Source organism: Budorcas taxicolor, chromosome 1, assembly GCF_023091745.1.
Source record: "Budorcas taxicolor isolate Tak-1 chromosome 1, Takin1.1, whole genome shotgun sequence".
NCBI lineage: Eukaryota > Metazoa > Chordata > Mammalia > Artiodactyla > Bovidae > Budorcas > Budorcas taxicolor.
This window is the reverse complement of record NC_068910.1, coordinates 47,829,231-47,847,920: the sequence shown is the minus strand read 5'-3', so window position 1 is coordinate 47,847,920 and position 18,690 is coordinate 47,829,231.

Here is an 18,690-nt window from a genome sequence, read left to right as displayed (position 1 = left end):
GCTATTCTCTCATGATCTCCACAGTTCGGAAGAGCACTGGCCTGTTATTCTGTTAAATGTCCTCAGTTTGGATTTGGTCTGATGTCTTCTCATGATTAGGTCATAATTAGGCAGTTTTGTAGGGATAGGCTTGTATTTTAGATCATACATATCCAAATTCATACTTGAACTGTACACACTTTTAATTTGAGGTCTTATTCATCTGGTGGTACCCAGGATTTTAAATGAGAACCTAAAATCTTACAAGAAAATACAAAAAACTAAAAATCCAGAGCTTTTATATGCAATTCTCAAGTATTCAGCCGAAGTATGCAAGTGCTGTCCTTGCATTATAAATGGTAATTTCAATGATATGTACAAGAACTTGATAGGCATGTAGTGAAGTATTTATTGAGTTTCTTTTGTGTGTGTTGGATTCATGCCTACTGCTCTGAGTATTCATTTCACCAATGTGACCCTTCTTTTCTAAGCAAAATCATCTGCTGAAAACAGATTCAATAAAGTATTGTCCTGAGGAGCAAGTCCAGGTTCCCTGGCCTTTAGCATGTTGACATGGTACCTGGTAGAGAAAGAACTTTCATCTTGTTTGTAAGTGGGAAAACTTTTGTTTGGAAGTATTTGGCAGTTATCATTTCAGAGTTTCCCAACAAATGTCCTTTGTTTGGGGAGTATTACTAAACTGGATTCTTTAGATATGCAGATGAAAATCATCCTCCCCGCCCAGAGAAAACTTTGTAGTCATCATAAATCTGAGTATGGGGCAATTGATTAACTTGATTACAATCTCTTTGGCCAAGTGAATATATTATGGCTTTAACAGAATTGTTCCCTGGATTTGGTAGATACTTTCAAGTCTGGGGTTCTGCACGTGGTGCTATTTAATGTTGAAGAACGAAGCTTTGGAGAAAATGTATATTACCGATTTACCTATTACGACTGGTTTATCTGGGCCACCAGATTCACCCTGGAGTTTGAGGAAGTGTTTTGACTTAAAGGATTACGTGTTTCCATGATGAACATTTTCCTGTATCTTCCAATCCTGTAAGTTTATTGTGTGCTGAACACTGTCGTAGCAGAGGTTCTGGATTAAGCTAAATTACTGGAGGATCACCTTGGTCCTGTCCAGGTTTGGTTTTAGGCCTTGTTAGGGCTTATTTATCTTTGCCCTTTCTCCTAGGCATGCCCCCTGCCCTCGGGTGAGATCTTTCTGGGGCTTCAACTGAAAGTCTAGGGTGTTCACCAGAGTCTCGCAATTACCCCAGTAATGTGTAAGCCCTGATGTTTCTACTTAGTTATCAGCCTCTTTGTAACTGCTATTGTTTTTTCCTCCTTGGCTTCCCACAGTTTCACCCTGCAAATGCACAGCTTTGGAAGTGGCCAAGGATCTGAGAAAAGTTATATGTATCTTCTTAGCAGGTCCCTACTCTCTGCGGCTTGCATCTCAACCCCTTTCTGGGTCCCTGCAGTCTCAGTGACCCCTGGCTCCGATCTCTGTCTCTTCTCCATGCTCAGCCTCTTTTCCCCCGTAGGACACTTTGAAAACTATCTTTCGGCAGAAAACCAGGGGAAATCTTCTCTTGCTTCCTTTCTCTCAAGGATCAAAGCCCTGCAATATCTGCTCTCCAGTGCCTGCAAACAATTCTTTTGCATATTTTGCTCAGCTTTTGTGGTTGTTTTCAGTGGGCGTGTAAGTTCAATTCTTGTTAATAGATCATGATTAATTTTTTAAGTAAGAAAGCTTGTAGAGTCATGTGATTTCAATTATTCTGTCAAGTAGTTGGGAGAAGAGGAACATTCTAGTGATCTTCATCTGATTTGACAGAAAAATCTTACAAAGATTCATACAGTTAGATAGAAGTTGCCAATTACATCATTATCACTAGAAAAAGTATCAACTAAGACAACCAGTCAGAATTACAGATTTTTTTCTGGAGGTTTTTTTGTGTCTAGAATCTTCACAATTTTATAAGACCCCTTTGAACACTTCCAAGATCTGACATGTATTAAGAACAGGACAAATGACATAAATCTCTGTAGTGCAATGAGAAAACTACATTGAAATTTTCTAGAAGTTCTCAATTTGCTACCTTGTCAAAGGATATTTCATTGAGTTTACAATGCAAAAACCACATCTCTTTCCAGAGCTATAAGGGAGGAGGACATTCCTTCAAATCTTTTCTTGAGGTGCTTTACTTAATTATGAAGATTTGCGTTTTTAGAGCAGGACTCTGGAATTTTATTAGCATTATATGCAAAAATCAGGTTTGTAGAGCTCAGATTTACTGAGAGAAATGACTATTTTTTACCTAGTGATGGTGAATTACCTGGATATATGGCATTTTTCCTCTATGATTATAAGGTGGACTTTAAAAAGTTTGCATGCAATTTTGTCATTATATCCCCTCCTAGCCCATCCTCCATCTGACAGACAGTATCTAGATGAAATACCATGCCTTCCTGGGGCTGTGTGTGTGAAGCTCTGTGATTAAGACACTTAACTACAACTTTAGTCATCAAAACATGGAATTAACCAGAATACATTCTACTGCTTCATTTTTCAGGGAAAAAAGAAGCAAATGATACCAAGAGAAGCCCATAACAGAGATCTATTCACCAGATGTGCACGGATGAAAATACAGGTACAAATGAATCTCCTACACTCTTTTGGATCAGCAACTAAATTACGGTAGAATGATTACTGGTATTCAGAATGTCAGGGTGGAATGTAGAACCAGCGAAAGGTGGAGCAGTCAAACTTTCAATAAGTGTTATACACTTTAGAGAACGATTCCAGGTGTCTTACAGTATTCTAGGCTTGGGGAATAGAAACATGAAAAGACACTACCCTGTATCAGTCAGAGGCACTATGACCCAAGCGACCATTTGTTCACCTCTGACAAACCCACGTGCCACAGTGCATAGTGAAGTGGGAAGAGAGGCTTCATCCCCTGCAGCCTCGGACTCTCCTTGGGAGATTCTGTCCATCTCATTGTCTTAACTGAATCCAGCCAGTCTTCTGAGAACAATGCCTCATCTGTCAGCCTGTCAAGTGAGGGCCATTTTACACTCCAAGAAGCTCCAGATTTGAGAGCAAGGCAGCATCCTCCCCATGCCGCACTCAGGCCACGGCTCCTTCACCCTCTCGTCATTTCTCCATCACCTGAAGCCGAGCTGCATTCCCAGTCACTCCTTGTCTTTCACTGATAGTTTTGTTACGATAGATTTGTTACCAGTACCAGTATACTCCCCCCCCCTCCATTTCAGTTGCACCCACTTAGATGACAGTGTCTGTGTGAATAAACTCTTCACCACTCCAGTGAATTATCCACTCCGCCGTATCCATCCACCGCTATGCTGGAACTTAGCGATACTCGAAACTGTCCTCTCTGAATCAAATCGTGCAAACGTCTGGCTAGCATCTGATTCACAGCCTTCCTTTCTTTCAACTTGATTTGTTAAGTGCCCCACTACAGCTATTCTTTCATCAGGTGCTTCGGATTGACTTGCCCCTTCATCTCCCCATCCATTTATGAATCCATTTACTTACCTCTCCGTCAATGCATTCACCCATCCGTTCAACAATCACCCATTTCTGCCTTTCTCTCTATTATGAATAGACTCTAGGGTTTATCACTTCAATTGTTCTTCTGCACATTCTCTAGCAAACCCCAGCTCTGGATGCACCCATGTGTCTTCTCTGTGTCTCCACCCGGGCTGCTGAGAACATTTGGAGAAAAACACAAGGAGGCTTGGTACCACTACAAATTAATGGTCAGTGACCTCGACTGGGCCATCAGTGTATCTTGTTTCAACCACTCCGTGGAGACAGTTCCTGTTAAATTCACCAAATCTCTCCCTATCACTTATGCTAATGTACTCTCTATAGCCTTCTATCTCACCACGTCTCAGAATCACTCTGCATACAGCTCTGACCAATCCCTCTGTTTAAACACTCCTTCCCCTGGCTCCCGGGGTACCGCATGCTCTGGGTTCCCTCCTTCCTCTCTGACTCTTCTCTTTTTCCTTCGTCAATCACTTTGCCCCTCCACCTGACCTGCAAGTGTGGGAGTGCCCTGCACATGGCCGTGCTTGCCTCTCAGCCCACGATCTGCCACCTGGGCAAGCCTATCCATCCCGTGGCTTCAGTCACCACCTGCACGCTAGCAACTTTCAAACTCCATCTCCTGCCCAGATTTCTCTGAACTCTCCACTTGACGTTGCCGTCTAGATGGCCCTCAAACACTTCAATGTGAAGGCATCTAGAACTGAACTCATGATTTAGCCTCTCTTCTCAAACCTCCTCCTCCAGTAGGGGCTTCTACCACTGACCCAGCCACTCAAACTATATACCTCGAAGTCACCCTCAACAGCTCTTGCTTCTCGTGGAATAGGTGAATGAATTCAATAAAATATGGTAAATACAAATTGCAAAAGGGAACAAAGATAAGTGGCCTTTCATCAAGCTGAGGAAGCCCATAAGTATCACTGCTACTGGATGACTCAGGTGGTGACCTTGGACACAAAATTTGGGAAAAGGTGTGGTTGACAATCGGCTTATTTCTAGCCTGGTCTCTTGGTCTCCCTGAGACTGATGCCCTTTGAAAACCCAAGGCAGAACCCAAAGCATGTTAAACATTCTGAGTGGAGCGATAAATCCGTCAGTCAGCTAATTTAGGTTCTCTTCTTCAGCACCTCCACCACCCACTATGACCATAGGCCAAATCAACATTTAGGGTTTTAAATAAGACAGTGCATATCTGGTAGACCGGTTTCCTTCTCCATCATCCTGGAAGGAATTACAAGAGAGAGGATTTGTGTTACCTATGTTTGTGTGCATTCAGAACCATCATTTTCACAAAGAAAGAGAAACATCTTTATTTTTTTATCACAAACATTGGATTAAGAAAGACAATTTTTCACATCTTGAAAAAATGAAATAATAATAATATAACCATTTTATACTAAAGCCTTAATTCTTAAAATAGCCTTGCTGGGAATCTGACAAAAGCGCTTGAGTCCTACATGACCTCCCAGGGGTCACTTGTAATTCCGTCCCAGTTAATACTCATTCTTTGAGCAGAAGCAGCAGCGGCAGAATCCTGAGGATTCAGACGGAAACCCTTCCCTCACAGAGTCCAAGCGGAGGTCCAGACACACAGCCACACTATTATAACAGTGTGACGTGCTCACCAACAGAAGTGCACACACATGACCTCCCAGAGGAGAGAGGACCCTTTGCTGGGCTGAGACCTTAGCTGGGTTGTTTGGTTCTTTTCAACTTTCCCTTACAGTACTTGTTGACAACCGGCCTCGTGCTGTTATTTAGCCTTAGATGGAGTTCACCACCCACTTTGGGCTGCATTCCCAAGCAACCCGACTCAGGCAAGACCCATACTGGCCTCACAGTCCACGGGCTGGGCCTCGATCAGAAGGCACTGCCACGTTGGAAATGCACCCAGCGGTGCCAGGTCGCCGGCAGGGGGGTGGTCCCCTGCTGACCCCACCCCTGGCCCTGCCAGCCCACCCCGACCAACCAACCGCACGGGTTGTCCAGAATGAATAGGAGTTTACTACACAGCCACCACGGGGCAAATGCATTCCAGGAAAAGGAAACAGTTTGTTCAAAGGCACATCTTTTGATCATAGGATGACATTTCTGACCTACAGAAGTGTGTGGGTTTGGGGAGGCGAGGGAAGGGGGAAAGGTGGAGAGGGGCCAGATGATGAAGAATCTTATGCACCGTATTAACTAAGGAGCAAGGACTTTGCTCTGTAACTGGGAAGAGTCTCTGTGGTTTTGAGTAAGGGAATGGCTAAATGAGGAGATAGGCTTACGCTTTTGGTTGCTTCTCCTGGACTTGCTTGCCCTCTTCTACAGAAAAGCATGAGATTATTCATTCACATTCAATTCCAGTGTAAATTCACACAATTAAAACAATGTACTCTGTAATTTTAGATGTTAAAAAAATGAACATTGTGTTACTAAAATAACTTTCAGAAACTTACTGTACTTCTTACACGTTTATTTAGCTCCACTATAATAAGGAAGGTTTTGACTCCTAAAACATTTGCTAAACATATAATCTTTTAAAAACTTTTTATTTTATATTGGAATGTTGCCCATTAACAGTGCTGCGATAGTTTCAGTTGCACAGCAGAGCCACTCAGCCATACATATACATGTAGCCTTTTTCCCTCAAACTGCTAAATATACTATCTTTGTGCTATTATCTATCTAGCTGGGATTAGGCAGACTTTGCTCAATCAGAAAGGGCTTTTGCATGAATCTGTGAGATAGTTGTCTGTGGGTAGTGTGGTCCTTGGGCCACTTTAATTTGTCTTTATCACTTGGAAACAAAGTAAAGCAGTGAGGGCTTTGTCTTCCAAAATGAGTTGTCAGCTTCAAGACATCAGCATCCTCTTACTACTGTGAATGTTTTCAAGCCTCAGCAGCTCTGCAAATCAGGGTCGGATTTTGGCAGGATGTTGCTTTTTACGGAAAAGCACTCCGATTCAAAGTAAATATCTGTATGAAGTTTCCATTACTGGGGCACTGGTTTCCCAACAAGAATCTATTGTTCAACATTCGCTGTACTAATTAGTAAACATTTTGGTTGCTAAGGCGACAAATGAATAAGCAAGGACAAATGGATACAGCCATCCTTAGAAATAGCCTTTAGTAGTTACAAGAAAAGTTCTTTTCCCTCATTGTATTTTTGCTGCTCTGGACAAACATGGAAGGCACCGTCTTTTACTATGTAAAGCTGCTCTCAGAGGCAAGCATTAGCCCCTGACCTGAGAATTAGCAAGGTTTGACACCACCCTTATGGCAGAAAGTGAAGAGGAGCTAAAAAGCCTCTCGATGAAAGGGAAAGAGGAGAGTGAAAACGTTGGTTTAAAGCTCAACATTCAGAAAACGAAGATCATGGCACCCGGTCCCATCACTTCATGGGAAATAGATGGGGAAACAGTGGAAACAGTGTCAGACTTTATTTTTTGGGCTCCAAAATCACTGCAGATGGTGACTGCAGCCATGAAATTAAAAGACGCTTACTCCTTGGAAGAAAAGTTATGACCAACCTAGATAGTATATTCAAAAGCAGAGACGTTACTTTGCCGACTAAGGTGCGTCTAGTCAAGGCTATGGTTTTTCCAGTGGTCATGTATGGATGTGAGAGTTGGACTGTGAAGAAGGCTGAGGGCCGAAGAATTGATGGTTTTGAACTGTGGTGTTGGAGAAGACTCTTGAGAGTCCCTTGGACTGCAAGGAGATCCAACCAGTCCATTCTGAAGAGATCAGCCCTGGGATTTCTTTGGAAGGAATGATGCTGAAGCTGAAGCTCCAGTACATGCGAAGAGTTGACTCATTGGAAAAGACTCTGATGCTGGGAGGGATTGGGGGCAGGAGAAGAAGGGGACGACAGAGGATGAGATGGCTGGATGGCACCACAGACTCGATGGACGTGAGTCTGAGTGAACTCCGGGAGATGGCGACGAACAGGGAGGCCTGGCGTGCTGCGATTCATGGGGTCGCAAAGAGTCGGACACGACTGAGCGACTGAACTGAACTGAACTGAAGAAACATTTAAGATCTCTAAGGGAGGTGGTGAATGTGGAATGAATTTGCTGCTCAGAGGTAATGGTCTTCACAGCAGAGGATTTGAGGCTGAGCAGTCTGCAGAAGGCTGTGGTAAGTCTAGGTGAAAGAAGCTCAGAACTGCAGTGGAACTTTCGAAGTCGCAGCTTTTATCCCAGAAACAGCTCCTGGACAAAGCACCCAGGTGCATTCCTCTCTTAAGGAAGGAAGGAAGCCTGGGCTCTGGCAGCCTGGGACAGTACCTTGACCACGGAAGATGCCAGCCCCTGTGCCCCTCCCCATGCTCAGATTGACTGCCTTCCCCCCTTCCTTCCACAGCGTCATCCTCCAATCCCATTTTTGGGCCAATCACAAGGGGTGTGAATTGACATTCCCTTGCTGTTACTGTCTCTTTCCTAGAGTCCTTCAGAGTTAAACATATTTGTATATGATCACTGGCTTTTAATGGCACCCCACTTCAGTACTCTTGCCTGGAAAATCCCATGGATGGAGGAGCCTGGTAGGCTGCAGTCCATGGGGTCGCTAAGAGTCGGACGCAACTGAGCAACTTCACTTTCACTTTCCACTTTCATGCACTGGAGAAGGAAATGAATCCCATGGACGGAGGAGCCTGGTGGGCTGCAGTCCGTGGGGTCGCAAAGAGTCGGACATGACTGAGAGACTTCACTTTCACTTTTCACTTTCATGCACTGGAGAAGGAAATGGCAACCCACTCCAGTGTTCTTGCCTGGAGAATCCCAGGGACGGGGGAGCCTGGTGGGCTGCCGTCTATGGGGTCGCACAGAGTCAGACACGACTGAAGCGACTTAGCAGCAGCAGCAGCAACTGGCTTTTAAAGAATCTTCTCTTTCTATTATTTGCCTGTTTAAAAAAAATTGTAGTTTGTTTTTTCTTAAACATTCTGATGATTAAAACTACAGTTTTATGTGTTTGTATATTTTCTTCTCTCCTGGCATAGGTTTTTAAACTTGTAAGTACACAGTATGTTTTATTCTATAAAAATCATAATCTTTGACTTGCTTCCCTCCTCTTCACATCTGCTGTGTTAGAAGCTGTATGCTGTGAAGATTAGCGATAGAGATTAGTCTACTTTGGCTGGGATCTTAGGGCTCCTAAGTTCTAGTTCTGTGTCTTCCAGTGGGTTATTTGACTTCTCTGTACCTTGGCTTGCTCATTTGCAAAGTGGGGCTATTCTGAGGTCATGAGGATTGAGTTAAACACATAAAGCCCTTTTAAATAGTACCTGACTTCCATCTCACGCGTCTGCTATCATTTTTCTTGTTGGGATCTTTCGTTTACTTCCATTTTGTCTCCCTTTGGAATAGTTTAAAAAATGCCCCCTCTGGTATGAACCATGCGTCTATATATATGTGAGTCTGTTTCCAGGTGCTCTATTCTGTACCACTGATCTGTTGGTCTATTCCCAAACCACTACCCTACTGTTTTAATTAGTATATTTTACGATTTGTGCTAATACTTGGTAGGGCAAGACCCTGTTCCCATTCAAAATTGTCTGGGCGCATCTTGGGCCTTTATAACAACCATAAAGTCATCTTATTAATTCCATGAAAGTCTGCTGTTTATTGGAATTGCACTGAGTTTATACATTTATTAGGAGATATTCGGCACACTTATTTCTACTGTAGCCTCGCAAATTCCTTCATGGAAGTCTTCCATTTCTTTTATCAGATATACATCTACCAGAAGGTGTCCTGTGGTTTTGTGATCAGTGTGAGTGGCTCCTTTTATTTTACATTTTCAAATTGACTCTTCCTGACCTATAGAAAAGATTTTGATTTTGGTGTATTCCCAGGTGGCTCAGTGGTAAAGAATCCTTCTGCCAAGCAGGAGATGCAGGTTTGGTCCCTGGGTCAGGAAGATCCCCTGGAGAAAGAAATGGCACCCCACTCCAGTAGTCTTGTCTGGAGAATCCCATGGACAGAGGTGCCTGGTGGGCTACAGTCCATAGTGGTCCCAAAGAGTCAGGCACGACTCAGCGAGACGGAACAGCAGCAGCTGCATATAGATCCTGGGTCCAGAAATCTCACTGGACTTTCAGTTCTAACAACTGATGGAGTCTCACAGTTTCTTATTTTGTATTTTGTACTAGTTAGGACTTCAGGTGTTGAATAGCAGCCCTGACAGCATCCTCCCTGGGGTGTCTGATTTGTACGAAAGTGTTTCCAAGATTTCACCAGCAGTAAGCTGTTCCGTGGATATTTTAGTAGCTAGCCCATTATAATGTTAAGGACTTCCTGTTCCCTTTCCACTAAGGATATTTATCAAGAATGGATAATGAATTTTTTCCCCACAAGGATTTACACATTCTAATTTCTGCTTGACTTCTAGGTATCTGAGGATTCTTGCTGCTATTGTGAATGAAATGTTTCCCAGTTTTTCTCCCCTTTCTTATACTCCCTTTCTCCCAGGGTGTTTTTGTTCCATTGGCTATAAATCTCATCCAGCATCAAATACTCTTAAATTTATTTCTCATCCTTTCTCTGTCTCTCAAGATCTGACCCATGTGGCCAAATTACTTTCTTTCGTAGCTGCTTGGAGGCTTCATAAGGTTCTTCAACTTAACACGCCTCAGACTAAATTTTTGACTATTCCCTTTTCTCATTCCTAAACTTTAGCAAAATGATTCATCACCCAACTTTATATTTCTTGGAGAAATCCTGTTCATCCCTCCTCTCTATGTTCAGTTTATCTGCACATCCTGTTCATTGCTGGGCTTCCTTTCCTGCTCAGTCTCTACTCCTACCTTTAGCAATTTTGAGGAGTTGAGAGGACACCTAGACCAGGATAGGAGGCTGCTGAGTTGGGGTCCTGATGGCCTGTGGCTTTGGTGGGTCAAGTATCCAGCAGCAACATGTGTCATTCATGGCAAGGGGCTAGGTGAGACCACACCAGGTTCCTAAGACAGAGTCCAGGAGGGGTGGACACCACAAGGACCAGCCACCCCTTTCCTCATTGCCCCAAGGGCTCTCGGCTTCCCCATACTCTTATCTACCTTGAGGAGGAATACAGGGAGGCGAGGAATAGTCCTGATAAGGAGCTGAACTTTGACTACTTATTAGCAAGAGACAATTCATGCCAGAAATAATCAAGGCGGTATGAGTGCAGAGGTTCTCATTCCCTCTCCCTATCCTTTCTTGTAGTATCATGTCACTTGTACAAACACAGAGCAATGAAAAAGTCATATATATATATATATATATAGGTACAACTGAGCTTACTTTTAATACATCTGAAACTTCTTGCTTTATTAACTTAAATTACCAAGTATATATTAAACTTTCTTCTCCTTAATCCATGTAACATATTAAGAGGTCTTGGGACTGATCATTTTCCTCCTTTAGAGTTTTGATATCTGAAGCCAGAATATTGCTCTCTCAGAGGGCTCAGGCCCTGGGTAGTCAGGGTAAAGGCTGCCTCCTGTCCTTCCCACGTTGAGTTCTCTAATCACAAGACAAGGGCAGGCCCTTGCTCACGGTGCTGAGGGATCTGATTGACAAGAATTGGAGAAGTGTCTTGTTTTCCAAATACTAACCTGCACGCTGCCGTTCACTCGGTAGCACCTGTACCATTTCCATGTCTGACTTCTGTGATCCTATGGACATATAGCATGGCAACTTACTACTTGCACTGTCTTTCTTTCCAGAGGACCATCCACAGCTAAGGGCCACATACTGCTTTTGTTAAACAATTACCCACAGCCCAACTGCCTTTTTAAAAAGATGTTAGGAAGGATGAACCGAAGGAGGAAAATCCATTTTATGTTCATGATTCTCATTTTCACCTGCAGTGTCTTAGGGAAGAGTGAAAGTGTGCTTAAAGATCCCCAGGACACTGGTGGGAACACGGATATGCGAGTGCCATCTCTGCGTGCTAAGTCACTTCGGTCCTGCCCAACTCTGCGGCCCCATGGACTGTGTAACCCACCAGGCTTCTCTGTCCATGGGATTAAAAAAAAAGGCGTAATAGGCTCACAATTGGTCAGAATAGCCATCATTAAAAACTACATATAATAAATGCTGGAGAGGGTGTGGAGAAAAGGAAACCCTCTTTCTCTGTTAGTGGGAATGTAACATGGTGCAGCCACTATGGAAAACAGCATGGAGGTTCCTCAGAAAACTAAGAATAACCGTATGATCCAGCGGTTCCACTCTTAGGCATCAGTCAGTTCAGTTGCTCAGTCATGTCTGACTCTTTGCGACTCCATAGACTGCAGCATGCCAGGCCTCCCTGTCCATCACCAACACCCGGAGTTCACTCAAACTCGTGTCCATTGAGTCGGTGATGCCATCCAGCCATTTCATCCTCTGTCATCCCCTTCTCTTCCCACCTTCAATCTTTCCCAGCATCAGAGTCTTTTCCAATGAGTCAGTTCTTCACGTCAGGTGGCCAAAGTATTAGAGTTTCAGCTTCAGCATCAGTCCTTTCGATGAATATGCAGGACTGATTTCCTTTAGGATTGACTGGTTGGATATTCTTGCAGTCCAAGGGACTCGCAAGAGTCTTCTCTAACACCACGGTTCAAAAGCATCAATTCTTCAGTGCTCAGCCAAAAATAGGCATATACCCAGGCAAAACTATAATTCAAAAAGATACATGCATCCCAATGTTCACAGCAGCACTATTTACAACAGCCAGGACATGGAGAAAACCTAAATGTCCATCAACAGATGAATGGATAAAGAAGATTTGGTCGTATATACAATGGACTATTACTCAGCCATAAAAAATAATGAAATAATGCTATTGGCAGCAACACGGATGAACCTAGAGAATATCAAACTAAGCAAAGTAAGTCAGAAAGAGAAGACAAGTACCATGTCATCTTCCTTGTATGTGGAATCTAAAATAGGACACAGAAGAACTCATCTATGAAACAGACATAGAGAACCGATTTGTGGTTGCCAAGGGGGAGAGGGGATAGGGGAAGGAGGGTTGGGAGTTTGGGATAAGCAGATGCAAACTATGGTATATAGGACAGATAAACAAGAAGGCCCTATTGTATAGCGCAGGAAGCTATATTCAATTCCCTATGATAAACCACAATGGAAAAGAATGTGAAAAAGAATATATAACTGAGTCACTTCACTGTACAGAGTAAATGATTAACACAACATTGTAAATCAACTATACTTCAACAGCATTTTTTTAAAAAGAAGGAAAAGCAAAAGAGTAGTGAGTTCACAGTGTCTTTTATTGTTTCCTAAAGAGCCCAGTTCTATAATTTTCAAGATCAGTTGGGAAAGTCCCTTCCTGTGTTGCCTTTTTCACTGGGCAGACCTGCTGTCTGAATCAGCGCAGGGGTCCCTGAGGGGCGCGGGGACCGCAGAAGAGCATCTGGGGGCAGGCAGTGGCAGTCTGAGGGCCCCTGCAGAAGCCGTGAGAGGTGCCCCCTGTTCATGCTCTTGACACTCAGCATCTACGGAACACCTGCTCTGAACAAGGCACCTAACGAGGGCACCCTTCCAGGTTCCAGATGCTCCCCCAGAATTATGCACAACATTCAGGGCTGGCTTCCCTGGGCGCTCAGACAGTAAAGCGTCTGCCTGCAATGCGGGAGACCCAGGTTTGATCCCTGGAGAGGGAAATGGCAAGCCCCTCCAGTAATCTTGCCTGGAAAATCCCATGGACGGAGGTGGGCTACAGTCCATGGGGTTGCAGAGTCGGACATGACTGAGTGACTTCACTTTTCACTTACAGGGCTAGGGCACAAGAGAGGGAGTAGTGATCACTTCTCCTTGGGGGGAAAGGAAGGTTCTGGAAAACCTCCTTGGGAAGTGACTTGGCTTTGGGCTGAGCCCCAAGGTCTTAGAAGCATTTGCTCTGTTAATTGTTGGATGGGAAGGAAGTATGGGAAGGAGCCCTAAGGCTCAAGGTCCAAAGGCTTGAAATAATCCTGCCCCTTGGGGTCCAGGAAGAGCTGAGTTGGGCTGAATGCCCTCACCAGGGGAGAGTCCCTCACTGAATAAAAGCCTTATTACGGAAGGAAAAGGTCAAGCATCCATAGACTTCTGCCTCCATCCTTGGCCAGAATGTGGTCACATAGGAAGTTATGTATATTTAACAGGGCATATCAGCAAGGTTTTTTATAGAAGGGCAGTGCAGATATCGGGTAGTCAGTAGTCATACTGGACATTATGAGTTTTCTATCATTTTTATTGTTATCATTACTATGCAACTTTGGAGAGTTTATGTAACTTCTTCAGGCCTCAATTTCCTCATCTCTAACAGGGGGACAGTGCAGACTACCTGGAAGGTTATACTGGGAATTGGAAATGACAGCTCGCTCCTCGGCCTTTTGGCTAAGAGCAAGTGTAGAAACGACAGAAAGCATCTGGAGCATAGTAGGTGCTCAAGAAACAGTGAGAGGAGGTTCTTGTTCTCCCTTTGGTTCCTTTCCTTCACTTTTTCTCCTTCTTCAAATAACTGCCTCACTTTCCCCTCCTTTTTAGAGTATATGGAGACATCTGGAAAGCCTGGAAGAAACGATAATTTTACAGTTTCAAATTCAGTCATTTTTTCTCTTCATCCTGTCAGACAGTTTATGTTTTCTCTGTGATTAGGTGGTATGGTTTGTGAAAACACATGTAGTGTTTATAATGATCTGCTTTTAGTCACAGAAGTAAATAAAGATGTCTTTACTTTATTAAGCATTTAATTAATGCTTGAATTAAATGTCATGTGAGATACATAAAGAGTGTGCCTGAAGAAGTCAGTGGAATTAGACACGTCATTTGAATGAATTCTTAGTGAAAGGAAAATGGAATTTATGAAGCAAGTTACTCATATTTGGTAGTACTAGGTTCTTATCCTATTTATTTTATTTAATTCTTTCAAAGGCCCTCTGAGCTAAATATTATTTGTTATTTCTATTATGGACTGACTGCTTGTGTCTCCCACAATTCATATTTTGAAATCTAACCCATGTGATGGTAGTTGGAGGTTGGCCCTTAGGGAAGTTATAAGGGTGGAGACCTCATGGATGGAATTAGTGCCCTTATTACAGAGACCCCAGAGACTCTCTTATTCTTCCTACCATCTGTGAGCCAGGAAGTGGGCTCTTGCAAGACCCAGAATCTGCCAGCACCTTCATCTCAGACTCTCCAGCCTCTAGTCTATGAGAGATAAATCTATACTGTTCATAAGCTGCTCAGTTTATGATAGTTTTGTTATAACACCCAAATTGACTAAGACACACTTTTTAAGGTGAAAGAACTGAGTGTACTAAGTCAGAATTGTATTTCACCACATGTGGCTGAAGCAGTGGTTTAAACAAGGTGGAAGTTGGTTTGTCTCTCCCATAAAAGGTGATCAGTACCCAGGGGTCCAAGGCTAGAATGACTCTCATCAGTGATTCGGGCTCCTCCAGCTTTGTGCTCCACCAAGGGGCTCTATCAGCAAGGTTGAGCTATGAGCCAAAAGTAAATTGCTGGATTGTAGTCTGTGCGCAGAATAAGTTGCTAGACTGTAGCTTGTTCACATTCCTATCTTCCCTATATAATTCCAAATGGTTTTTGGAAATGCACAGTCTTTCAAAGCACACCTGGAACATTTAAAAATGTTGACTGTGAACAACACATGAACTCTACCAAGTTCAACTCTCTGCCTAGAATGCCTTAAAGCCAGAAGTCACTGTAATAAAAATAGCGTCATACACTTTGAAATTCTACAACAGGTTTTAAAAAATAATTGATGAATCAAAGAAGAACTCATTCATATTCAAAATGAGAAAACGAAAAATTTATGTTAATATTGTGGTATGCAGCTGAAGTTGTATGCAAATGTTATATTATAAATGCACATGTGAGAAAAAGCACAAGAATATAAATCTAAAGAAAACTGAAAAAAAAAAAAGAAATAATAAATGCACTCAGAAATTAATGGACTAGAAAAAAAGAGCAAAGACAAGCAAGAAAACCAAGAGTTTGTTTTTTTTAAAAAGTCACAAAGGGGCTAAGTTCTGCCAAGATTAATCAAGAAAGTGAGGGAATATGCAAATACATGTTATCAACCATAAAGGGGACTGTGACTATAAAGTTATTACAGATTTTAAAAGGTATAAGAAAATGCCACAAGTACTATTATGTCTGTATCTATGAAACTTAAAAAATGACTGAATTTTCAAGCATATAATTTGAAAAGTATATAAGGTATGGTGTGACTTTTTTTCAGAGAAGGCAATGGCACCCTACTCCAGTACCCTTGCCTGGAAAATCCCGTGACTTTTTTTATTAACTATATATTTACATGTAAAATTCTCAAGGCAAAAAAATGTTCAAATATTTTATAAGTGGTTAACTATGAGATAGTAATTTAAGAATTTTCATTATTTTCCTTTATCCAGGCTTTCTAATTCTCAACAGTGAATATAGGTCTTAAAACCACCTAAAGGCTGGAGGGAGAGGGACTGACGTGAGTTTACATTCCAGCCCGGGCTCCGGCAGGGGGCTGTGATGTCTCCAAACTCCACCCTCTGCCTTTCTTCAGGGAGCTGTTTCCCCAGCTTCTGGTGTTTGTCACCCTGGGACATAGGCCCATGCATCTCTGTGCCCGCATCCCATCCTTGGGCCGACCTCCGGGCCCTCATAGTCCAAGCTGGTCCCATCGCCTGGGACACCTGCTCCCCCTGGAGGAGGGCTGAGCACAGGGAGCTCAGATGTGCACCGGAAGCTGGAGTTACAGGGACCTAGGTTCAAACCCCCATCTGCCTCTCACTGACTCTTTGCACTTAGTCATGTTCCTTAGCCTACCTCATCTTTAGTTTGCTGATGATTATGCAATATTAGAAAAATGAGATGAAGAATATGCAGCAACCACCATAGAACAGGGTCTCAGGAAGTGTGAATCTGCTCCTCTACCATTAGTTATTTGCCCGTGCGTGTGTACTTAGTCACATCTGACTCTTTGTGACCCCATGGACTAGTAACAGCCCTCCAAGTTCCTCTGTCCATGGATTGTCCAGGCAAGAATACTAGAGTGGGTTGCCATTTCCTCCTCCAGGGGATCTTCCCGACCCAGGGGTTGAAACTGCGTCTCCTGCATTGGCAGACAAATTCTTTACTACAGAGCCACCCAGCCCTATTTGCCTGCAGTTAAACTAAAAGGGCGTCAGAGGATGAGATGGCTGGACGGCATCACTGACGCAATGAACATGAACTTGGGCAAACTCTGGGAGATGGTGAGGGACAGGGAGGCCTGGCATGCTGCAGTCTATGGGGTCACAAACAGCTGGACAAGACTGGGTGACTGATCAACAGCAATAACACAACTAACTTACTCGGAAGCCTGGTGTGGTGGGAAAGGATGGCTTGTGTTTGTATGTTGTTGCTATGGCTCAGCACATGGATCTTAGCATTCTTAAGCTGGGGCATGGCGTGGGCAGAGTTGGAGGAGTATACGTAACCAATTAACCATGTACCCCAGCCAAATGCAGTGTTTCTGCTTCCACAGGCAATAGTAGCCAGAGACTTTCCACCAACTGTAAACATTTTACTAAAGGAAGGTGGGAAGTGCTGTGTGAAAGCGGGGTGAATTTCCGGCTGGTTCTCTAGAATGTCAGGGTTCCAGGGAAGAGAACTGCTTTCCCCTTTAGGAACACGCTCGATGGGTAACAAGTGGTGAGGCTGCCCCCTGCTGGACATGGTGAGTAAGGAGGAGAGTAAGGAGAGTTGTCAGGGAATAATTTGAGAACTCTCCGGGTAGGAGTCTAGATGGGCATAGAGTGGGCCCAGGCATCCTGTCAGGTGGATGGGAATTGAGAATTTAGTCAGAGCAGGAATTTAGAGGCCCAGGAGACTTAAAATCTCCCTCTAACACCAGGGGGAAAGATGACCCGAGCAGGCTAGAGGAACTGGTGATGTCTGAAGTGCCTGTGAAAAGCTGGGTAGCAGTGTCTCTGTGTGCTGGGAGCCTAAAGAGGGTTTCAGTTCATCATTTCCCAGGGGAGCAGAAACCTGAGCTGGACTTTGCCTGTGTGTAGGGTTTGGTAGGGCTTGGAAGATCATCAGGGTTGTAATCACAGTGAGTCAGACTCTAAAAATCAACGTCAGTGTCTCACTGGTCTAAAAATGCTTGTCTGTACAAAGCAGTTTTTTGGATACTGATGACCCATTTCCTCCTCCCGCAAATTTGGAGACTTCCAAGAGGCTCCTCCCACCTCCCTGCTGCCCCTGAGGCTCCTTCTTTCCCAGACCCTCTTCCTGGGGCTTGAAGGTAGGCCCACTGCTGCTCCTGGGAGCCTCGCTTGCCCTGGCGCCTCACTCAGCTCACACCCACCACACCCACTCCCAAGGTGGTGCCTCTTCCGTGAGGTGAAGGACCCTCGAGATGACAGCTCTAGCTCCTGAGTTTCAGGTGTCCATTTCCACGCAGATGTCGTATACACACTTCAACTTAACAATAAGCCAGACCAATGAGATGGTCTCTCCCTCTCCTCTATTTAGACTTCTGATCAGCTGATGGCACGACCCGCAAGGGCTAGAGCCTTCACAGTGACAGGTAACTCTGCTACCTCATCACCTGTGTCCTGACACCACCACCTCTCCCATGCTGCAATTCACCTTTCTGTATCTTTGCTTAGGAATCAACCGTTCCCATCCTTCCACAAACTCTTATCTCTGACTGTCCAAATCTCGGGGCCAGATGAAAGGTTTCCACTTATATTCTACCTGCTTCCCCAGCTGACACGTGGCCCCGCTCTTGTGGACTCTCCGTGCCATTGCTCAGCACATTCTCGTGTTCCAGAGCATGCCATCCTTGAATTGCACTTACTGACATCTATGCAACATTCCTCGTGTACACTGTGAGCTCGCTGTCAGCAGGATGTTTATCTGATCCAGAGATGTGTACATATTTGGGCTCAATAGATGGGTCTTGTTACTCATGAGCATGCCATGTGCATCCTTGCCTATCTTCCCAGCTGGTGGATACATTTCTTGAGGACAGGACTCAGTATGACTCAGCTTTGTGTTTTTTACAGAGGCTGTGTCTGGCACAACTGGAACATATAATAAATGCTGAATTGGATGCTTGAAGCAACCCCATTAATCATTTAGTATTAATCATTTAGTATTTGT